Consider the following 17,999-nt stretch of genomic DNA (forward strand, 5'->3'; position numbering starts at 1 on the left):
AAAAAATTGAACCTGCAAAATAAAGAAAGTAAAAAAAAAAACAGTAAAAAACAAAAGAGAAAGTTAAATGGTGGTTACTGGAGGATGCAGAATGGGGGATAAGACGGATAGTGCTTAAGAGTACAACCTTGTGATGAGTAATAAATAAGACAGTATACTGAATAATAATACATATAAATTTATATAAATACAAATACACAGTATATTGAATACACATAATAATATTGTATTATAATTATGTAATATGATGACTAGTGCTACAACAGTAATCATACTACAATATATAAATGTGTCAAAGTAACACATTGTACACCTTAAATTTATGCAATGTTACATGTAAAATTTATTATAAACAAAGAAACAAAAAGTGAACCAGTTGTAGAATACAAGGGTTGTTTTGAATGTTATTATGTATAAGATTAGTTTTCAGAAGAACTGAAACAAGCTTAAATAATGAGGGAGAATGGGTCATTAAGCTAGTGTATCCAATCAGAAGGGCTTAATTACAGAGGAGTCTGAGAATTATGAGTGGCTTATTGAGTGTCTCAGTAGTAATAAAAATGAAAGGACTCATGAAGCTGGTAAATGACCATCACACATACTTAAAAGTATAACAATCAGGGATACCTGGGTGGCGCAGCGGTTTGGCGCCTGCCTTTGGCCCAGGGCAGGATCCTGGAGACCTGGGATCGAATCCCACGTCGGGCTCCCGGTGCATGGAGCCTGCTTCTCCCTCTGCCTGTGTCTCTGCCTCTCTCTCTCTCTCTCTCTCTGTGACTATGACTATCATAAATAAATTTAAAAAAAAAAAAAAAAGTATAACAATCAAGGTATCAACCAATGTGCAGGGTGTAATGAAAAATCTAAGACATATTTGAGTGCAAATGTTATTATTTTCTTAATTTCCGTTACTGAACTAAAAAAAGAAGATATATTACAAACAACAGTCTCTGCTCACAAAGGAATAAAATAAAAAATTGTTAACCACAATGAAAATAAAAAAGGAGGGATCCCTGAGTGGCTCAGTGGTTTAGCACCTGCCTTTGGCCCAGGGCGGGATCCTGGGGTCCCGGGATTGAGTCCTGCATCGGGATCCCGGCATGGCGTCTGCTTCTCCCTCTGCCTGTGTCTCTGCCTCTCTCTGTCTCTATGTCTATCATGAATAAATAAATAAAAGTCTTTTTAAAAAATAAAATAAAAAAGGACTTGGGAATGAAAGGAAAAAATTTAAACTAAAAGTATAAAATTTCTAAAACATAATGATAATACAAACAATGTACCAGAATATGTGACATACACTTAAAGCAATGATCAGGGACGCCTGGGTGGCTCAGTGGTTGAGTGCCTCTGCCTTTGGCCCAGGGCACGATCCTGGAGTCCCTGGATCGAGTCCCGTGTTGGGCTCCCGGCATTGAGCCTGCTTCTCCCTCCTCCTGTGTCTCTGCCTCTCTCTCTCTTTCACTCTCTCTCTCTCTCTCTCTCTCTCTATCTTAAATAAATAAAAATAAATAAACCTTTAAAAATAAATAAATAAAACAATTATAAGGATATTAACTGGGCTTGAATAAAAGCATAGAAGATGCTAGAGAATTCCCTCCTGCAGAGATAAAGAGCTAAAAGCTAGTCAAGCCAAAATTTAAAATGCTATAACTGAAATGCAAATGCAAATGGATGCCATAACAATGAGGATGGATGAAACACAGGAATGAATCAATGGTACAGAAGATACAATTATGGAAAATAATGAAAAGGGGGAAACAAAGTTAATATATAAGAGAATTAAGGGACCTAGCAACTTATTAAAATGCAATAACATTGGTATCACAGGAGTCTCAGAAGATGTAAAGAAAGAAAAAGGGGCAGAAGGTTCATTTGAGCTAATTATAGCTGGAAACTTCCTTAATCTATAGAAGGATACAGACATCAAAATCCAAGAAGCACAGAGAATTGCCATTAAATTCAACAAAGGCTAGCCATTGCCAAAGCATGTCATAGTCAAATTCACAAAATACACAGACAAGGGAAGAATGCTAAAAACAGCAATAGGAAAAAAGTCCTTAACCTACAAAGAAAGACAGATCAGGTTCACAGCAGATCTGTCCACAGAAATTTAGCAGGCCAGAAGAGAAATGCAGGATATATTCAACATGCTGAATGGGAAAAATCTGCATCCAAGAACACTTTATCCAGCAAGGCTGTCATTCAGAATAGAAAAAGAAATAAAGAGTTTCCCAAACAAACACCAAAGAAGTTTGTGACCACTAAACTAGCCCTGCAAGAAATATTAAGGGGAACTCTTTGAGTGGGGGGGAAAAAGACCAAAAACAACAAAGACTAGAAGGAACCGAGAACATCACCAGAAACACCACCTTTACAGGTAACACAATAGCACTAAATTCCTATCTTTCAATAATCACTGAACATAAATGGACTAAATACTCCAATGAAAAACAGAGGATATCAGAATAAGTTAGAAAAAAAAAGACCCATCCACATGCTGCTTACAGAAGACTCATTTTAGATCTAAACACATCTGCAGATTGAAAGTGAGGGGAGAGAGAACCATCTATCATGCTAATGTATGCCAAAAGAAAGTCAGAGGAGCCATCCTTATATCAGACAAACTAGATTTTATTTTATTTTATTTTCAGATTTTATTTATTCATTCATTAGAATACACAGAGAGGAGAAAGAAAGAGAGGCAGAGACACAAGCAGAGGGAGAAGCAAGCTCCATGCAGGGAGCCTGACATGGGACTCAATCCCGGGTCTCCAGGATCATGCCCTGGGCTGAAGGCAGTGCTAAACCGCTGAGCCACTGGGGCTGCCTGACAAACTAGATTTTAAACTAAAGACTATAACAAGAGATGAAGAAGGCCATTATATCATAATTAAGTGGTCTATTCATCAAGAATATTTAACAATTGTGAATATTTATGCCACCAACTTGGGAGCACCCAAATATACAAATCAATTAATAACAAACCTAAAGCTCATTGATGATAATACAATAATAGTAGGGGACTTTAACACCCCATTTACAGCAATGGACAGATCTTCTAAGCAGAAAGTCAACAAAGAAACAATGACTTTGAATGAAACATTGGATCAAATGGACTTCATAGATATATTCAGAACATTTCATCCTAAAGCAACAGAAGACACATTCTTAAATGCACATGGAACATTCTCCAGAGCTGATCACATACTAGGTCCTGAATCCACCCTCAACCAGTACAAAAAGATTGAAATTATACCATTCATATTTTCTGACCACAAACTAGGAAGATTGAAGTCAACCACAAGAAAAAATTTGGAAAGACCACAAATACATGGAGGTTAAAGGACATTTTACTAAATAATGAATGGGTTAACTAGGAAATTAAAGAAGAAATTAAAAATTATATGGAAGCAAATGAAAATGAAAACAAGATAGTCCAAAACCTTTGGGGTGCAGCAATGGTAGTCTTAAGAGGGAAGTACATTGTAATACAGGCTTACCCCAAGAAGCAAAAAAAGTCTCAAATACATAACCTAACTTTATACCTAAAAGAGCTAGGAAAGGAACAGTAAATAAAGACTAAAGCCAGCAGCAAAAGAAAAATAATAAAGATCAGAGCACAAATAAATCATATAGAAATAAACAAAAAAACACACTAGGACAGATCAACAAAACTAACAGCTGGTTCTTTGAGAGAATTAAGAAAATTGATAAACCCCTAGCCAGATTATCAAAAAGAAAAGAGAAAGAACCTAAATACATAAAATCATGAATGAAAAACACCACAGAAGTACAAACAATTATAAGAAAATATTATGAAAAGTATACACCAACAAACTGGGCAATCTAGAAGAATTGGATAAATTTCTAGAAACCTATGAACTACCAAAACTGAAGCAGAGAGAAATAGAAATTTTGAACAGACCCATAACCAACAAACAAATTGAAACAATAATAAAAAATCTCCTAACAAACAAAAGTCCAGGGCTAGATGGCTTCCCAGGGGAATTCTATGAGTCAAAAAAATTCAAAAAATAAAAATGGAAGGAAAATTTCCAGATTAATTCTATAAGGCCAGCATTACCTTGATTCCAAAACCAGACAAAGACCCCACTAAAAAGGAGAATTACAGGCCAATCCCTGATGAACATGAATGCAAAAATTCTCAACAAGATACTAGCAAATTGAATTCAACAGTACATTAAAAGAATTATTCACCACAATCAAGTGGGGTTTATTCCTGGGTGGCAGGGCTGGTTTAATATTTGCAAATCAATTGTAATACACCACATTAATAAAAGAAAGGATAAGAACCATATGATCCTCTCAATAGATGTAGAAAAAACATTTGACAAAATACAACATCCATTCTTGATAAAAAAAAAAACTCTCAACATGGGACTCCTGGGTGGCTCAGTGGTTGAGTGCCTCCCTTCGGCCCAGAGTGTGATCCTGGAGTCCTGGGATTGAGTCCCACATTGGGCTCCCTGCCGGGATCCTGCTTCTCCCTCTGCCTGTGTCTCTGCCTCTCTGCGTGTCTCTCATGAATAAATAAATAAAATCTTAAAAAAAAAAAACTCTCAGCAAAGTAAGGATAGAAGGAATACATTTCAACATCATAAAGGCTATATACAAAAGACCTACAGCTAATAGCATCCTCAATGGAAAAACTGAAACCCCTTCCCTTATATTCAGGAATAAGACAATGATGTCCACTGTCACCATTACTATTTAACACAATACTGGAAGTCTTAGCCTCTGCAATCAGACAACAAAATGAAATAAAAGGCATCCAATGCAGCAAAGGAGTCAAACTTTCACTATTTGCAGATGCATGATACTCTATATAGAAAACCCAGGGGATCCCTCGGTGGCTCAGTGGTTTGGCGCCTGCCTTTGGCCCAGGGCATGATCCTGGAGTCCTGGGATCAAGTCCCATGTCAGAATCCCTACATGGAGCCTGCTTCTCCCTCTGCCTGTGTCTCTGTCTCTCTCCTCTTTGTGTCTCTCATGAATAAATAAATAAAATCTTTAAACAAAGAAAAAGAAAACCCAAAAGACTCCACCAAAAAATTGCTAGACCTTATCCATGAATTCAGTAAAGTAGCAGGATATAAAGTCAATTATACAGAAATCTGTTGTATTTCTATACACCAGTAGAAAAAGAAATAAAAGAACCGATCCCATTTGCAATTGAACCAAAAACAATAAGATACCTAAGAATAAACCTAATCAAGGAGGTGAAAGATCTGTACTCTGAAAACTATAGAACACTTATGAAAGAAATTGAAGGGGACACAATGAAATAGAAAAACATTCCATGCTCATGGATTGTAAGAGCAGACATTGTTAAAATGTCTATACTACCCAAAACTATCTACACAATTAATGAAATCTCAATCAAAATACCACTAGCATCTTTCACAGAGCTAGAACAAACAATCCTAAAATTTGTATGGAACCACACAATACCCTGAACAGCCAAAGCAATCCTGAAAAACCAAAGCAAACCTGGAGGCATCTCTATTCTGGACTTCAAGGTATATTACAAAGCTGCAATCATCAAGACAGTATATTACTGGCACAACAACAGACACACAGATCAATGGAACAGAATAGAAAACCCAGAAATGAATTGACAACTATATGGTCAACTAATCTTTGACAAAGCAAGAAAGAATATCCAATAGAAGAAAGGCAGTCTTTTCAACAAATGGACAGAAACATGTAGAAGAATGAAACTGGACCACTTTCTCCTACCATAATAAAAAGAAATTCAAAATGGATGAAAGACCTAAAGGTGAGACAGGAATCCATCAGAAACCTGGAGGAGAATACAGGTCTCTTAGACCTCAGCTGTAGCAACTTCTTACAAGACATGTCACCAGAGACAAGGGAAACAAAGCAAAAATGAACTATTAGGATTCATCAAGATGAAAGTTTCTTTTTTTTTTTTTAGATTCTATTTATTTATTCATGAGAGACACACAGAGAGATGCAGAGACATAGGCAGAAGGAGAAACAGGCTCCTCAAGAGGAGCCCAATATGGGACTCAATCCTGGGACCGTGGGATCATGTCCTGAGCTGAAGGCAGACACTCAACCACTAAGCCACCCAGGCATCCCAAGATAAAAAGCTTCTGCACAGTGAAGGAAACAGTCAACAAAACTAAAAGGCAGCCTACAGAATGGGAGAAGATATTTGCAAATGACAAATCTGATAAAGAGTTAGTGTATAAAATCTATAAAGAACTTATCAAACTTAATGCTCAAAAAACAAACAGTTCAGTTAAGAAATGGGCAGAAGACATGAATAAACATTATTCCAAAGAAGACATCCATATGGCTAATAGAAAAGATGCTCAAGGGAAAATCCATCACTTGCCATCAGGGAAATACAAATCAAAACCACAATGAGATACCTCCTCACACCAGTGAAAATGGTGAAAATTAACAAGACCAGAAACAACAAATGTTGGAGAGGATGTGGTGAAAGGGGAACCCTCTTGCACTGTTGGTGGGAATGTGAACTGGTACAGCCATTGTGGAAAACTGTGTGGAGGTTCCTCAAAGAGTTAAAAATACCCTGCAACCCAGCAATTGCACTGCTGGGGATTTACCCCAAAGATACAGATGCAGTGAAATGGCAGGACTCCTCACCCCGATGTTTATAGCAGCAATGTCCCCAATAGCCCAACTGTGAAAGGAGCCTTGGTGTCCATTGAAAGACAAATGGATGAAGAAGATGTGGTCTATGTATACAATGGAATATTCCTCAGCCATTAGAAACAACAAATACCCACCATTTGCTTCAACGTGGATGGAACTGGAGGGTATTATGCTGAGTGAAGTAAATCAATCGGAGAAAGACAAATATTATATGGTCTCATTCATTTGGGGAATATAAAAAATAGTGAAAGGGAATAAAGGGGAAAGGAGTGAAAATATCAGTGAGGATGACAGAACATGAGAGACTCCTAACTCTGGGAAACGAACAAGGGGTGGTGGAAAGGGAGGTGGGTGGGGAGTGGGGTGACTGGGTGACGGGCACTGAGGGGGGCACTTGACGTGAGCACTGGGTGTTATACTATATGTTGGCAAATCGAACTCCAATAAAAAAATATACAAAAATAAGAAAAGAAAAGATGCTCAAGGGACGCCTGGGTTAAAGTGCCTGCCTTCAGCTCAGGGCATGGTCCTGGGGTCCCGGGATCAAGTCCCATATCAGGCTCCCTGCATAGAGCCCGCTTCTCCTTCTGCCTGTGTCTCTGCCTCTTTCTCTCTCTGCATCTCTCATGAATAAATAAATAAAATCTTTAAAAAGAAAAGATGCTTAACATCATTCGTTATCAGGGAAATACAAATCAAAACCATGATGAGATACCTCACACCTGTCAGAATGGCTAACATTAACAACTCAGGAAACAACACATGTTGGTGAGGATGCAAGAAAGGAACCCTCAGGCAACCCCGGTGGCCCTGCAGTTTGGCACCACCTTTGGCCTGGGGTGTGATCCTGGAGGCCTGGGATGGAGTCCCATATCAGGCTCCCTGCGTAGGGCCTGCTTCTCCCTCTGTCAGTGTCTCTGCCTCTCTTTCTCTCTCTCTCTGTCATGAATAAATAAATAAATAAAATCTTAAAAAAAGAAAAAGAAAGAAAAGAAAGAAAGAAAGAAAGAAAGAAAGAAAGAAAGAAAGAAAGAAAGAGAGAAAGGAACCCTCTTGCACTGTTGGTGGAATGCAAACTGGTATAGCCACTCTGGAAAACAGGATGGAGGTTTCTCAAAAAGTTAAAAGTGGAATTATCCTTTGATCCAGCAATCACACTACTGGCTATTTACCCAAAAAATACAAACTAATTTAAAAGGATACTTGCACACTTATGCTTATTGCAGCATTATTTACAATAGCCAAATTATGGAAGCAGTCCAAGTGTCCATTGGTAGATGAATGGATAAAGAAGGGGTATATATATATCATGGAATATTATTCAGCCAGAAGAAAGAATGAAATCCTGCCATTTGCAATTATATGGATAGAGCTAGAGAGCATAGTGCTAAGCAAAATAATTCAATCATAGAAAAATAAATACCATATGATTTCACTCATATGCGGAATTTAAGAAACAAAGCAAAGGAGCAAAGGAGGAATGAAGAGAAAGAGATGTAAACCAAGAAACAGACTCTTAAAGAAAATAAAAGGAGAAAAAAATTTTAAAAAATTAAAAAAGAAAAGAAAAGGAGAGAAAAGAAAGGGGGAGGAGAAGAAAAAGAAAGAAAAGAAAAGAAAAGAAAAGAAAAGAAAAGAAAAGAAAAGAAAAGAAAAGAAAAGAGAAAAGAAAAGAAAAAAAAGAAAAGAAAAGAAAAGAAAAGAAAAGAAAAGAAAAGAAAAGAAAAGAAAAGAAAAGAAAAAACAGATTTTAATCTTAACTGTAGAGAACAAACTGATAGTTACCGGAGAGGAGGTGGGGAAGGGGTATGGATGAAATTGATAAAGCAGATTAAGGGTACCCTTATCTTGATGAGCACTGAAGAATGTATAGATTTGTTGAATCATTATATTGTATACCTGAAACTAATAGAACACTGTATGTTAGCTATACTGGAATTAAAGTTTCAAAAAATAATAAAATGAAATGAAAACAGGCCACCATCTTAATCATAGGAGAGATCATTACTAAAATACTCTCCATGACTGCATATAGGTCCAGAAAGCTTGATAGTTACCACAGAAGCTAATTGTAACTATATCCTCTCAATTACTGAAAAACAATGTGTGCAAAGCACCCAACCCGGAACTACAAGGAGATACAGTAGCTGATTAAACTTACTTTATGGAAAGAAACGTCTGCCCTGGACAATTCAAAAGGGGCATGGAACTATGGAAAAACACTGAGCTGCAAATTCTGAGATCTGGTCTGGTACTGAGTACTCAGATTTATGATCTTGCCTAAACTAATTAGTAGAACATGGGCAGTATATGGGACAAACCTTTGAACTTTCATATAGAAGTTGGTTCTTTCTAGCCCTAGAATCCTATTATTCTAATGCTTTCATTTCATGAATCACCTATCCTTGGTGAGAGGGGAGGAAGAACATTGCTTGGTAATAGGTAACACTAACTTTAAAAATCACCTTTGATAATCTCACTTATATGTGAACATATTTTTTTAAGATTTTATTTATTCATGAGAGACACAGAGAGAGGCAGAGAGAGGCAGAGATAGGCAGAGGGAGAAACAGACTCCCTGCCAGGAACCCAATGTGGAACTCCATGCAGACACTCAACCACTGAGCTACCCAGGTGGCCCTATATGTGAATATTTTTAGAACAGATTTCACAGGGAACAAATTGGTGGTTGCTAGAGGTAAGAGTGGGAGATGGGAAAAAATGGATGAAGGGGATCAAATGGTATAAACTTTCACTTATAAAATAAATAGATCTGGCTATTTTTTATAGTGCTGCTATGAACATCAGGGCCCATGTGCCCTTTCAAATCAGTATTTTTCTATCCTTTGTGTAAATACCCAGTAGAACAATTGCTAGGTGGTAGGGTAGTTCTATTTTTACTTTTTTGAGTAAAATGTATTTATATATTTTATATATAATGGATTTTTACTCAGCATCAAAAAGAATGAAATCTTGCCATTTGTAATGACACGGATGGAGCTAGAGTTTATTATGCTAAGTGAAATTAATCAGAGAAAGACAAATACCATATGATTTCACTCATATGTGGAATTTAAGAACCAAAATGGATGAACATAGGGGAAGAGAAAAAAAAGACAGAGAAGCAAAACATGATACTCTTAACAATAGGGAACACTAAGGGTTGATGAAGGGAAGAGAACTAATGTAACGTATCTCAATTACATCACAATAAAAAAAAATATTAAAAAATCATCTTTGTTTAGCTTCACAGCTGTCAATTGATGTGGGACTTGATCCCTGAACTCCAGGATCACGCCCTGAGCCAAAAGCAGAGCTTAACTGCTGAGCCATCCAGCGGTTGTCCCTGGCTCAGTTGTCATAACCTTTCTCAAAGTGTTTGTGCAAGACATTTGCACAATGCCTCTTCGTAATCATAGCCTAAACGTTTTATGGTTAAATGCAACCACAGCACATTCGAAGGTCTCACGAAATCAAAAGGAAGTTTGTGATTGCATTTAGTTTTCATTTACTGCATACTCACAATCTAATCATTCCCAAATACAATAAACTCTAGATAATGTGATTAAATACTTCCGCCTTGGTTTTTTTCAACCTTTGTATTGACTTGGCTAATATTTGGAATGGTTGCCTTGGTGAGGAGGCACAGCAGGAACTAGATTTATAGCTCTACTGCCTGGGTCAAATTTTATGAGCCACTCTTCACAGATAATGAAAACTAAAAATGAAAAATTACGGCCTAGAAAATTTATGCCCACACAAAAACTTCACAAGGATGTTTAAGGCAGCTTGTTCATAATTGCCAAGACTTAAGGTACCCAAGATGTCCTTCAGTAGGTGAATGAATAAACCATGGTACATCTAGACAATGGAATACTATTCAATACTAAAAAGAAATGAGCTAGCAAACCAGGAAAAGACACGGAAGAAACTTAAATGTATATTATCAAGTAAGAGAAGCCAATCTGAAGTCTATATACTCTGATTCCAACTACAATCACATTCTGGAAAAGGCAAAACTGTGGAGACAATAAAAAAAAGCAGTGATTGCCAGGGGTTGGTAGGAGAGAGAAATAGGCAGAGCACAGAGGATTTTTACAGTATGATACTAAATGGTAAAAACATGTCATTATATATTTATCATAGAATGTACAACACTAAGAGTGTATATAATGTAACTATGGACTTTGGGTGATAATGATGTGTCCATGCAGATTCATCAATTTTAACAAAGGCCCTTCACACACACTCCGGCCTCGTCCCCCCCACAGGGGATATTAATAGTGGTGGGGCTGTGCATATGTGAGGCAGTGGGTATATTGAAAGTCTACCTTCTGCTCAATTTTGTTAGGAATTTAAAACTGCTCTGAAAAATAAAATCTTTAAAAAAAGATTGAGGTACCTGGGTGGCTCAGGCCATGATCTCAGGGTTGGGATATTGAGTCCCATTTTGGGCTTGAGCTTAGCAGGAGTTTGCTTGAGATTCTCTCCCTCTGGCCCTCCCTGGTGCTTACTCTATCTATCTATCGATCGATCAATCAATCGATCTATCAAATAAATAAAATCTTTTTAAAAAATGTAGCCTAAATCATCACAGTAAATCTAGTTTTCTTTACAACCAATATTTTACAAGTAAGTGATTTAAGTCACTTTCTCCCTTCATGTCCCAGTCCTACAGCACCAGTGAGCAGAACCGACACAAACCGATTTTCCTTCTTCTATGCTTCCCTGCTTCCTAATGAGCAACCAATGGCTCACTTAAATAATAGAAAATTAGTTATATGCACTCTCTCTTATTAGTCAGCTCAGTATCGTTTCTTAACTTCTCCTTTGCTTTTTGATTCTGATTATCAAGGCTTAAAAAATTAGAAACTTAGGGTTTTAAGAGCAGATCCTGCTGCAAATATTTTCTTTAATGCAGCAGTAGTTGCAATGACATATGTTAGCCATTGGAAGGCAGTATACTCATAAATCAAAAGTTCCAGACTTTTCTATAGCTCCATCTGCTAAAAAAGGACAAGTGCTCAGCCTGGTTTCAATTGCTAAATATCACAGCTGTCACATTGCATAGGAATAAAGCTACCATTGGAGCTCTGAAACTGAAATTCAGAAATATATTTATTTAAATATATATGCTGCAAGTATGTAATTATTCTATTTCATATTTTAAATTTTTACCTTGTTACATGTTAACTTTTAAAAGTTATCATTTTAGTCATTTTACGTGTACAATTCAGGGGCATTAAATACATTCATAATGCTGTACAGCCTCTATTTCCAAAATTTTTCATCATCCCAAACATAAACTCAGTATTGCAATATTAATTCATAAGTACATTAACTATAAAATACCATATAGGGATCCCTGGGTGGCTCAGAGGTTTAGCACCTGCCTTTGGCCCAGGTCGTGATCCTGGAGTCCTAGGATCAAGTCCCACATAGGGCTCCCTACATGGAGCTGCTTCTCCCTCTGCCTGTGTCTCTGCCTCTCTCTCTGTGTGTCTCTCATGAATAGATAAATAAAATCTTAAAAAAAAAAAAATACCATATAGACATTGTCTCATTTAAGCATTACAGGAACTCCATAAGGTAGGTATTTCTATTTTTATTTTATAGATGAAGTTGAAGATAAGGGATATCTAACCAGTTGCTCTAAATCTAGTAAGTAGTAGGATCATAATTCAAACTTAGATACATCTACACAACCCTGTGAGCAAGTGAGATTTTTAGGTCAATGGACTAATAGAGAAGCCTGATCATAACTTACATTGTATTTTCTCATGATAATTAAATATTATCTTTCTCTAATAAGATGCCAAACTGTAAAAGCTCTGATCTTATACACTTTGATCAGGATGAAATTGTGAAGATTCTTGTTGTTGTTGTTTTTTTGTAAATTTATTTTTTATTGGTGTTCAATTTGCCAACATATAGAATAACACCCAGTGCTCATCCCGTCAAGTGCCCACCTCAGTGAGATTCTTGGTTTTTAAAACATTACCATACAGATTCTATTAATAATAGCTTTAGAGAGTAATTAAGGATTAACTCTTGAAGAGCAAGGAGGGGAGAGAGAAAATGCCGTCAAATGTCTAATGCTGCTAATTAGGGCTCATAAGAAGAAAAATGTAAGTCATGAAGGTGAAATTTGATTAAAAGTAATTTAATTTATATATACTTCTAACTGGAAGATACCTGTTCACACAATCACTCCATAAGTCTCTGAATACTTAAGCTATCTTCTAGAATTCTCACATTCCTGAGTGAACGCTTAGAAAAATATCCTGTCATGTCTCAACTCAAACTTTTAATGGGTTTCCATTTGAATTTTTGACAGAAATAAGTGGATCCTCCTTAGAATGGTGTTCACTTTGTTTCCAGCTTGCATATCCAGCCTCCTCTCCCCTGACCCCCTCCTATAATCTTATTTTTGCAGCACTGTTTTCTTCCTAGAAAAGGTCTTTCCCACTCATAGTTTTGGTGACCAACTATCTATTCATCAGCAACTTATTTATAACTCCTATTCCCAGCCAAGATTCATACTCTGAGCTCCAGCCCTGCAGTCTGACCTTATGACATCTCCTCAGCCTGTCTATCCACAGTTCACAGTGCTCAGCAATTGGCACTATCTTCCTTTTTGGTCTTCAAGTCAGAAACTCAGAGTCATCCTGGACATTTTGTCTCCCTCACCCCCACAACTACTCTATCGCCAGATCCAGCCTATTTTTCCTGCCACATACAGGGAAAAATAACATAATCTAGTATCCAAATGTGAACACTCTTGAGAGTAAAAAAGGATAATAATAATAATCATACTGGGGCCACAACATACATTGGAAGTATATTTTTTCCAGCACACGGGGTTTCATTTTTGTCCATGTCCATGGCTACCAACAACCCCAAAACTCCATGATTTTCTGCCTCAGGCATTCCAGTGGTCTCCTAAGTTGCTGGCCACCTATGTTGGGCTTCCATTCCATGCTGCACAGGCAGTCAGACAGTTTTCTGTGAAAATGTCAATCTGATGGAACCCATCTCCCTATCCCACCTCCTACTAACAACCTTTCTACAGATCCTCACATCTCATATAAAATCTGAAATCTTAAACATAGCTAAGATGTTCAGAGTGACCTGGTTCCTCCACGCCTCTAGAATTGCACTCTTCCTCACTTCCTGCTCTCAAGACATATTGGACCTTTCCCCCGGTCCCTGTAAATTGTTATGAGACTTCCCAGCAAAGCACCATTGCTTTTGCTCCTTTCTTTCCCTGGAGTGCTCTTTCTTCTCCTCTTTGCCTAACTAAGAGTTATTGACCTTCAGATTTCAGCTCACTTGTCACATCCTTAGGAAAACCATCCTTGAAATCTCCAGCCAAGTTGTGACAGCCCATCTCCTACAACAGCCTTGATTTCTCCCCTCCTTGTAGAAGCAGACTATTCTGCCCAACTGCTCTACCCATCAAGAGCGGCAACTTATTCTCCAGCCCCACAGATCTAATCTGGCTGCATCTGCCTTTGCCCTACCACATACAACAGTGATGAGTTCATTAGTTCAGAGCTGAAGCCTTAAATTGATGTGGAAGCATCTGCTTTTGCACTAGAGGATGCCAACCACCACATGAGAAATTGGATCCATGGAGACCCCTCTGCTTCAAGGCCACATGGAGGAGACTAATGGCCCCAGGTGACAGCTGTTTCACAATATAGATGTTCCACATATAGACGTTCCACAGTATAGATGTTCCCCAATCATTCCACTATTGGTGGACATTTAGATTGTTTTTTGTATTATAAATGTTACAACAAAAACAACTTCATGTGCCTTTAATGCACATATATAAGTGCTTCTATAGGGTAGATACTGAGGAGTGATGGCACTAAATCACAGTGAATATGCACTTTACTGGATATTCCTAGATACTGCCAAATTGTTTTCCAAAATACTTTCACCAATAGTAGTATATAATTGCCCTACAACATAGCCAACCTCGATTTTATCAAACTTCAAGTATATTGCCATTTTACTACATTTAAAGTGGTATGTCATTATTTAATTTGTATTTTCCTAGTTGCCAATGAGGATAGGCACCATTATATATAATGTGTATATATATATATATATATATATATATATATATATATATCTTCTTTTATAAATTTTGTATTCTTATCCTTTGCCCATTTTTTTCTAGATTGTCTTTTTCTTGATTTCTAGCCAAATTTTATATATACTAAATATTACCCTTTTAGTGGCTCAGTCAGTTAAGCATCTGCCTTCAGCTCAGGTCATGATCCCAGAGTCCTAGGACTGAGCCCACATCAGGCTCCCTGAGAGGGAGCCTGTTTCTCCTTCTCTCTCTCTGCCACTCCCCCTGCTTGTGCTCTCTCTGTCAAATAAATAAATAAATAAATTTTTAAAAAATAAAAAATAAATATTACCCTTTTAATACACATGCTACAAATATTTTTACCTATTGCTTAATTAGAGTTTGTTAAGATTCATTAAGAATGTCTTTTTTAGGGGGCACTTGGGTGGCTCAGTAGTTGAGCTTCTGCCTTTGGCTTAGGTCATGATCCCAGGGTCCTGGGATCAAGCTCTGCAACAGGCTTCCCCTAGGGAGTCTGCTTTACCTTCTGCCTATGTCTCTGCCTCTGTATGTCTCTCATGAATAAATAAAACTAAAAAAAAAAAAGTATTTTTCGTTTATTTTATTATTTTATTTGTTTTAAAAAGTTTTCAAATCTTGGGGAAAATAAAATAAGATGAAATCAGAGAGGGAGACAAACCAAAAGGGACTCATAACTCTAGGAAACAAACTGAAAGTTGCTGGAGGGGAGGTGGTTGGAAGAATGGGGTAACTGAGTGATGGGCATTAAGAAGGGCACGTAATGTAATGAGCACTCGGTGTTATATACACCTGATGAATCACTGAACTCTACCTCTGAAACTAATAATACACTATATGTTAATTAATTGAATTTAAATAAAATTTAATTTAATTAAAAAAAAACAACGTGGTCTATCATTTTACACCCCCACAAGCAGTCTGAGACTTCCAGTTGCTCTGCGTCCTTGTCAACACATATTGTCAATCTGTTTAATGTCAGCCATTTTAGTGGATATGTGGTGATATCTTATTGTGATTTTAATTTGCATTTCCCTGATTATTAATAATACTAAGCATCTTTTCATGTTTTTTTTGGCCATTTATATGTATTCTTTTGTAAAATGCTTGTTTAACTCACTCAATAAAAAATTAGATTGTCTTATTAAGAAAAGATTTTTTAATCTTGATGCTGTCAAACTTGTCATTCTTTTCCTTTATGGATTTTGTGCTTTTTTTTTCTTATTATTTATGTAAGTATTCATTAAATTAAGAATTCAATGGGCACCTGGGTGCCTCAATTGGTTAAACATCTGACTTTTGATCTCAGCCTACTGCCTATCCAAAGAGACATGGGTAAAAAAAAAAATAAAAAAATAAAAAAAAATAAAAAAAAAAACAAAGAGACATGGGTGCCTGAGGGTTAGTTTTAAATATCTGTATTCCAAGCTGGTCATGCTTCTGATAGTACAAATTTCTCAAGTACAAATTTCTCAAGATCTTTGCTTTTATCAGTTTGATTTTAGCCAATGATTTGTGGCAAGAGTCACACTCTGATAGACAAGTCTTTCAAAATGGCCCCCAATGAATCCCATCTCAAGGAATCCATACTTGTATTAGTTTGCTTGGGCTGCCATTACAAAACACCACAAACAATATAAATTTATTTTATCACAGTTCCGGAGGTTGAAAGTCTAAGATCAAGATGTTGATGGGGGGATCCCTGGGTGGTGCAGCAGTTTAGCACCTGCCTTTGGCCCAGGGCGTGATCCTGGAGACCCGGGATCAAATCCCATGTCAGGTTCCCGGTGCATGGAGCCTGCTTCTCCCTCTGCCTATGTCTCTGCCTCTCTCTCTCTGTGTGACTATCATAAATAAATGAAAAAAAAAAAAAAAAAGATGTTGATGGGGTTGGTTTCTTTCGAGGCCTCTTTTCCTGGCTTGCAGATGGCCTTCCCTTCATGGACATATGTATCTGATGTCTTTTTGTGTGTCCAAATTTCCTCTCCTTATAAAGATACCAATCAGATTGGATGATTAGAACCCACCCTAGAAATCTGTTAACTTAATTACCTCTTTAAAGACTCTATCTCCAGCTACAGTCACACTCCAAAGTACTGGGAGTTAGAGCTTCAACAAATGAATTCTAGGGAAACACAATTCAGCCCATAACAAAACCTTTATACAATTCCTCCCCTTGAGTGTGGGCTGAACTGAATGACATATTTCTGACCAATGGTATATGGCAAAAGTAATGGGAATCACTTCTATGATTAGGTTGCAGAAGTTTGTGTTGCTACAGATTCAGTTGCTGGGTGACAAACAATCCCAGAATCTCATTGGCTTAATACAGGAAAAATATATTTCTTAATCATGTTAAATGTTTCACTTGGGTGATCTGTTCAGCAGTCAATCAAGGATCTAGGGGGACAGTCTCCATCTCAACACATATTTCCACAAACATTGCATCAGGGCAAAGGGAACATGATAAATTGTGCACTGGGTCTTAAAACGTCTGCACAAACAACAATGAGTGAAAGAATCCAAACTCCAAGATATATATGTTGGATTATTCCCTCTACACACAAGACAGAAAAACTCATCTTTGGTGTTAAAAGTTTAGAAAATAATTATTTTTATTATGGGGGCAGGTAGGGATGTGATAGAATAATGGTTCCCAACATGTTCAAATTTTTTATCCCTGAGACCTATAAATATGTTCTCTCATATGGCAAAAAGGATTTCGCAGATGAAATTAAGGCCATGGGCCTTAAAATAGGAAAATTATACTGGATTATGTGGGTAAGCAAAAGTAATATCCTGAGCCCTTAAAAGTGGAAGAGGAAGGGAAAAATTAGTCAGAAGACATGATAACAAAAAAGTCACAATTTGAAGCATAAAAGGGACTACATCAAACTAAAAAGCTTTTGCATAGTTATGGAAACAACAAAACTAAAGCAACCTACTGAATGAGAGACAATATTTGCAAATGACATATCTGACAAAGGGTTATATCCAAAGTATATAAAGAACTTACACAACTCAATACCAGAAAAGCAAATAATCTATTTAAAAATGGACAGAAAACATGAACAGACATTTCTCCAAAGAAGACATCCAGATGGCAAACAGACACGTGAGAAGATGCTCAACATTACCCATCATCAGAGAAATGCAAATCAAAACCATACGAGATATCACCTCACACCTGTCAGAATGGGTAAAA

The sequence above is a fragment of the Canis lupus genome, chromosome 4 (assembly GCF_003254725.2).
Source record: "Canis lupus dingo isolate Sandy chromosome 4, ASM325472v2, whole genome shotgun sequence".
Lineage (NCBI taxonomy): Eukaryota > Metazoa > Chordata > Mammalia > Carnivora > Canidae > Canis > Canis lupus.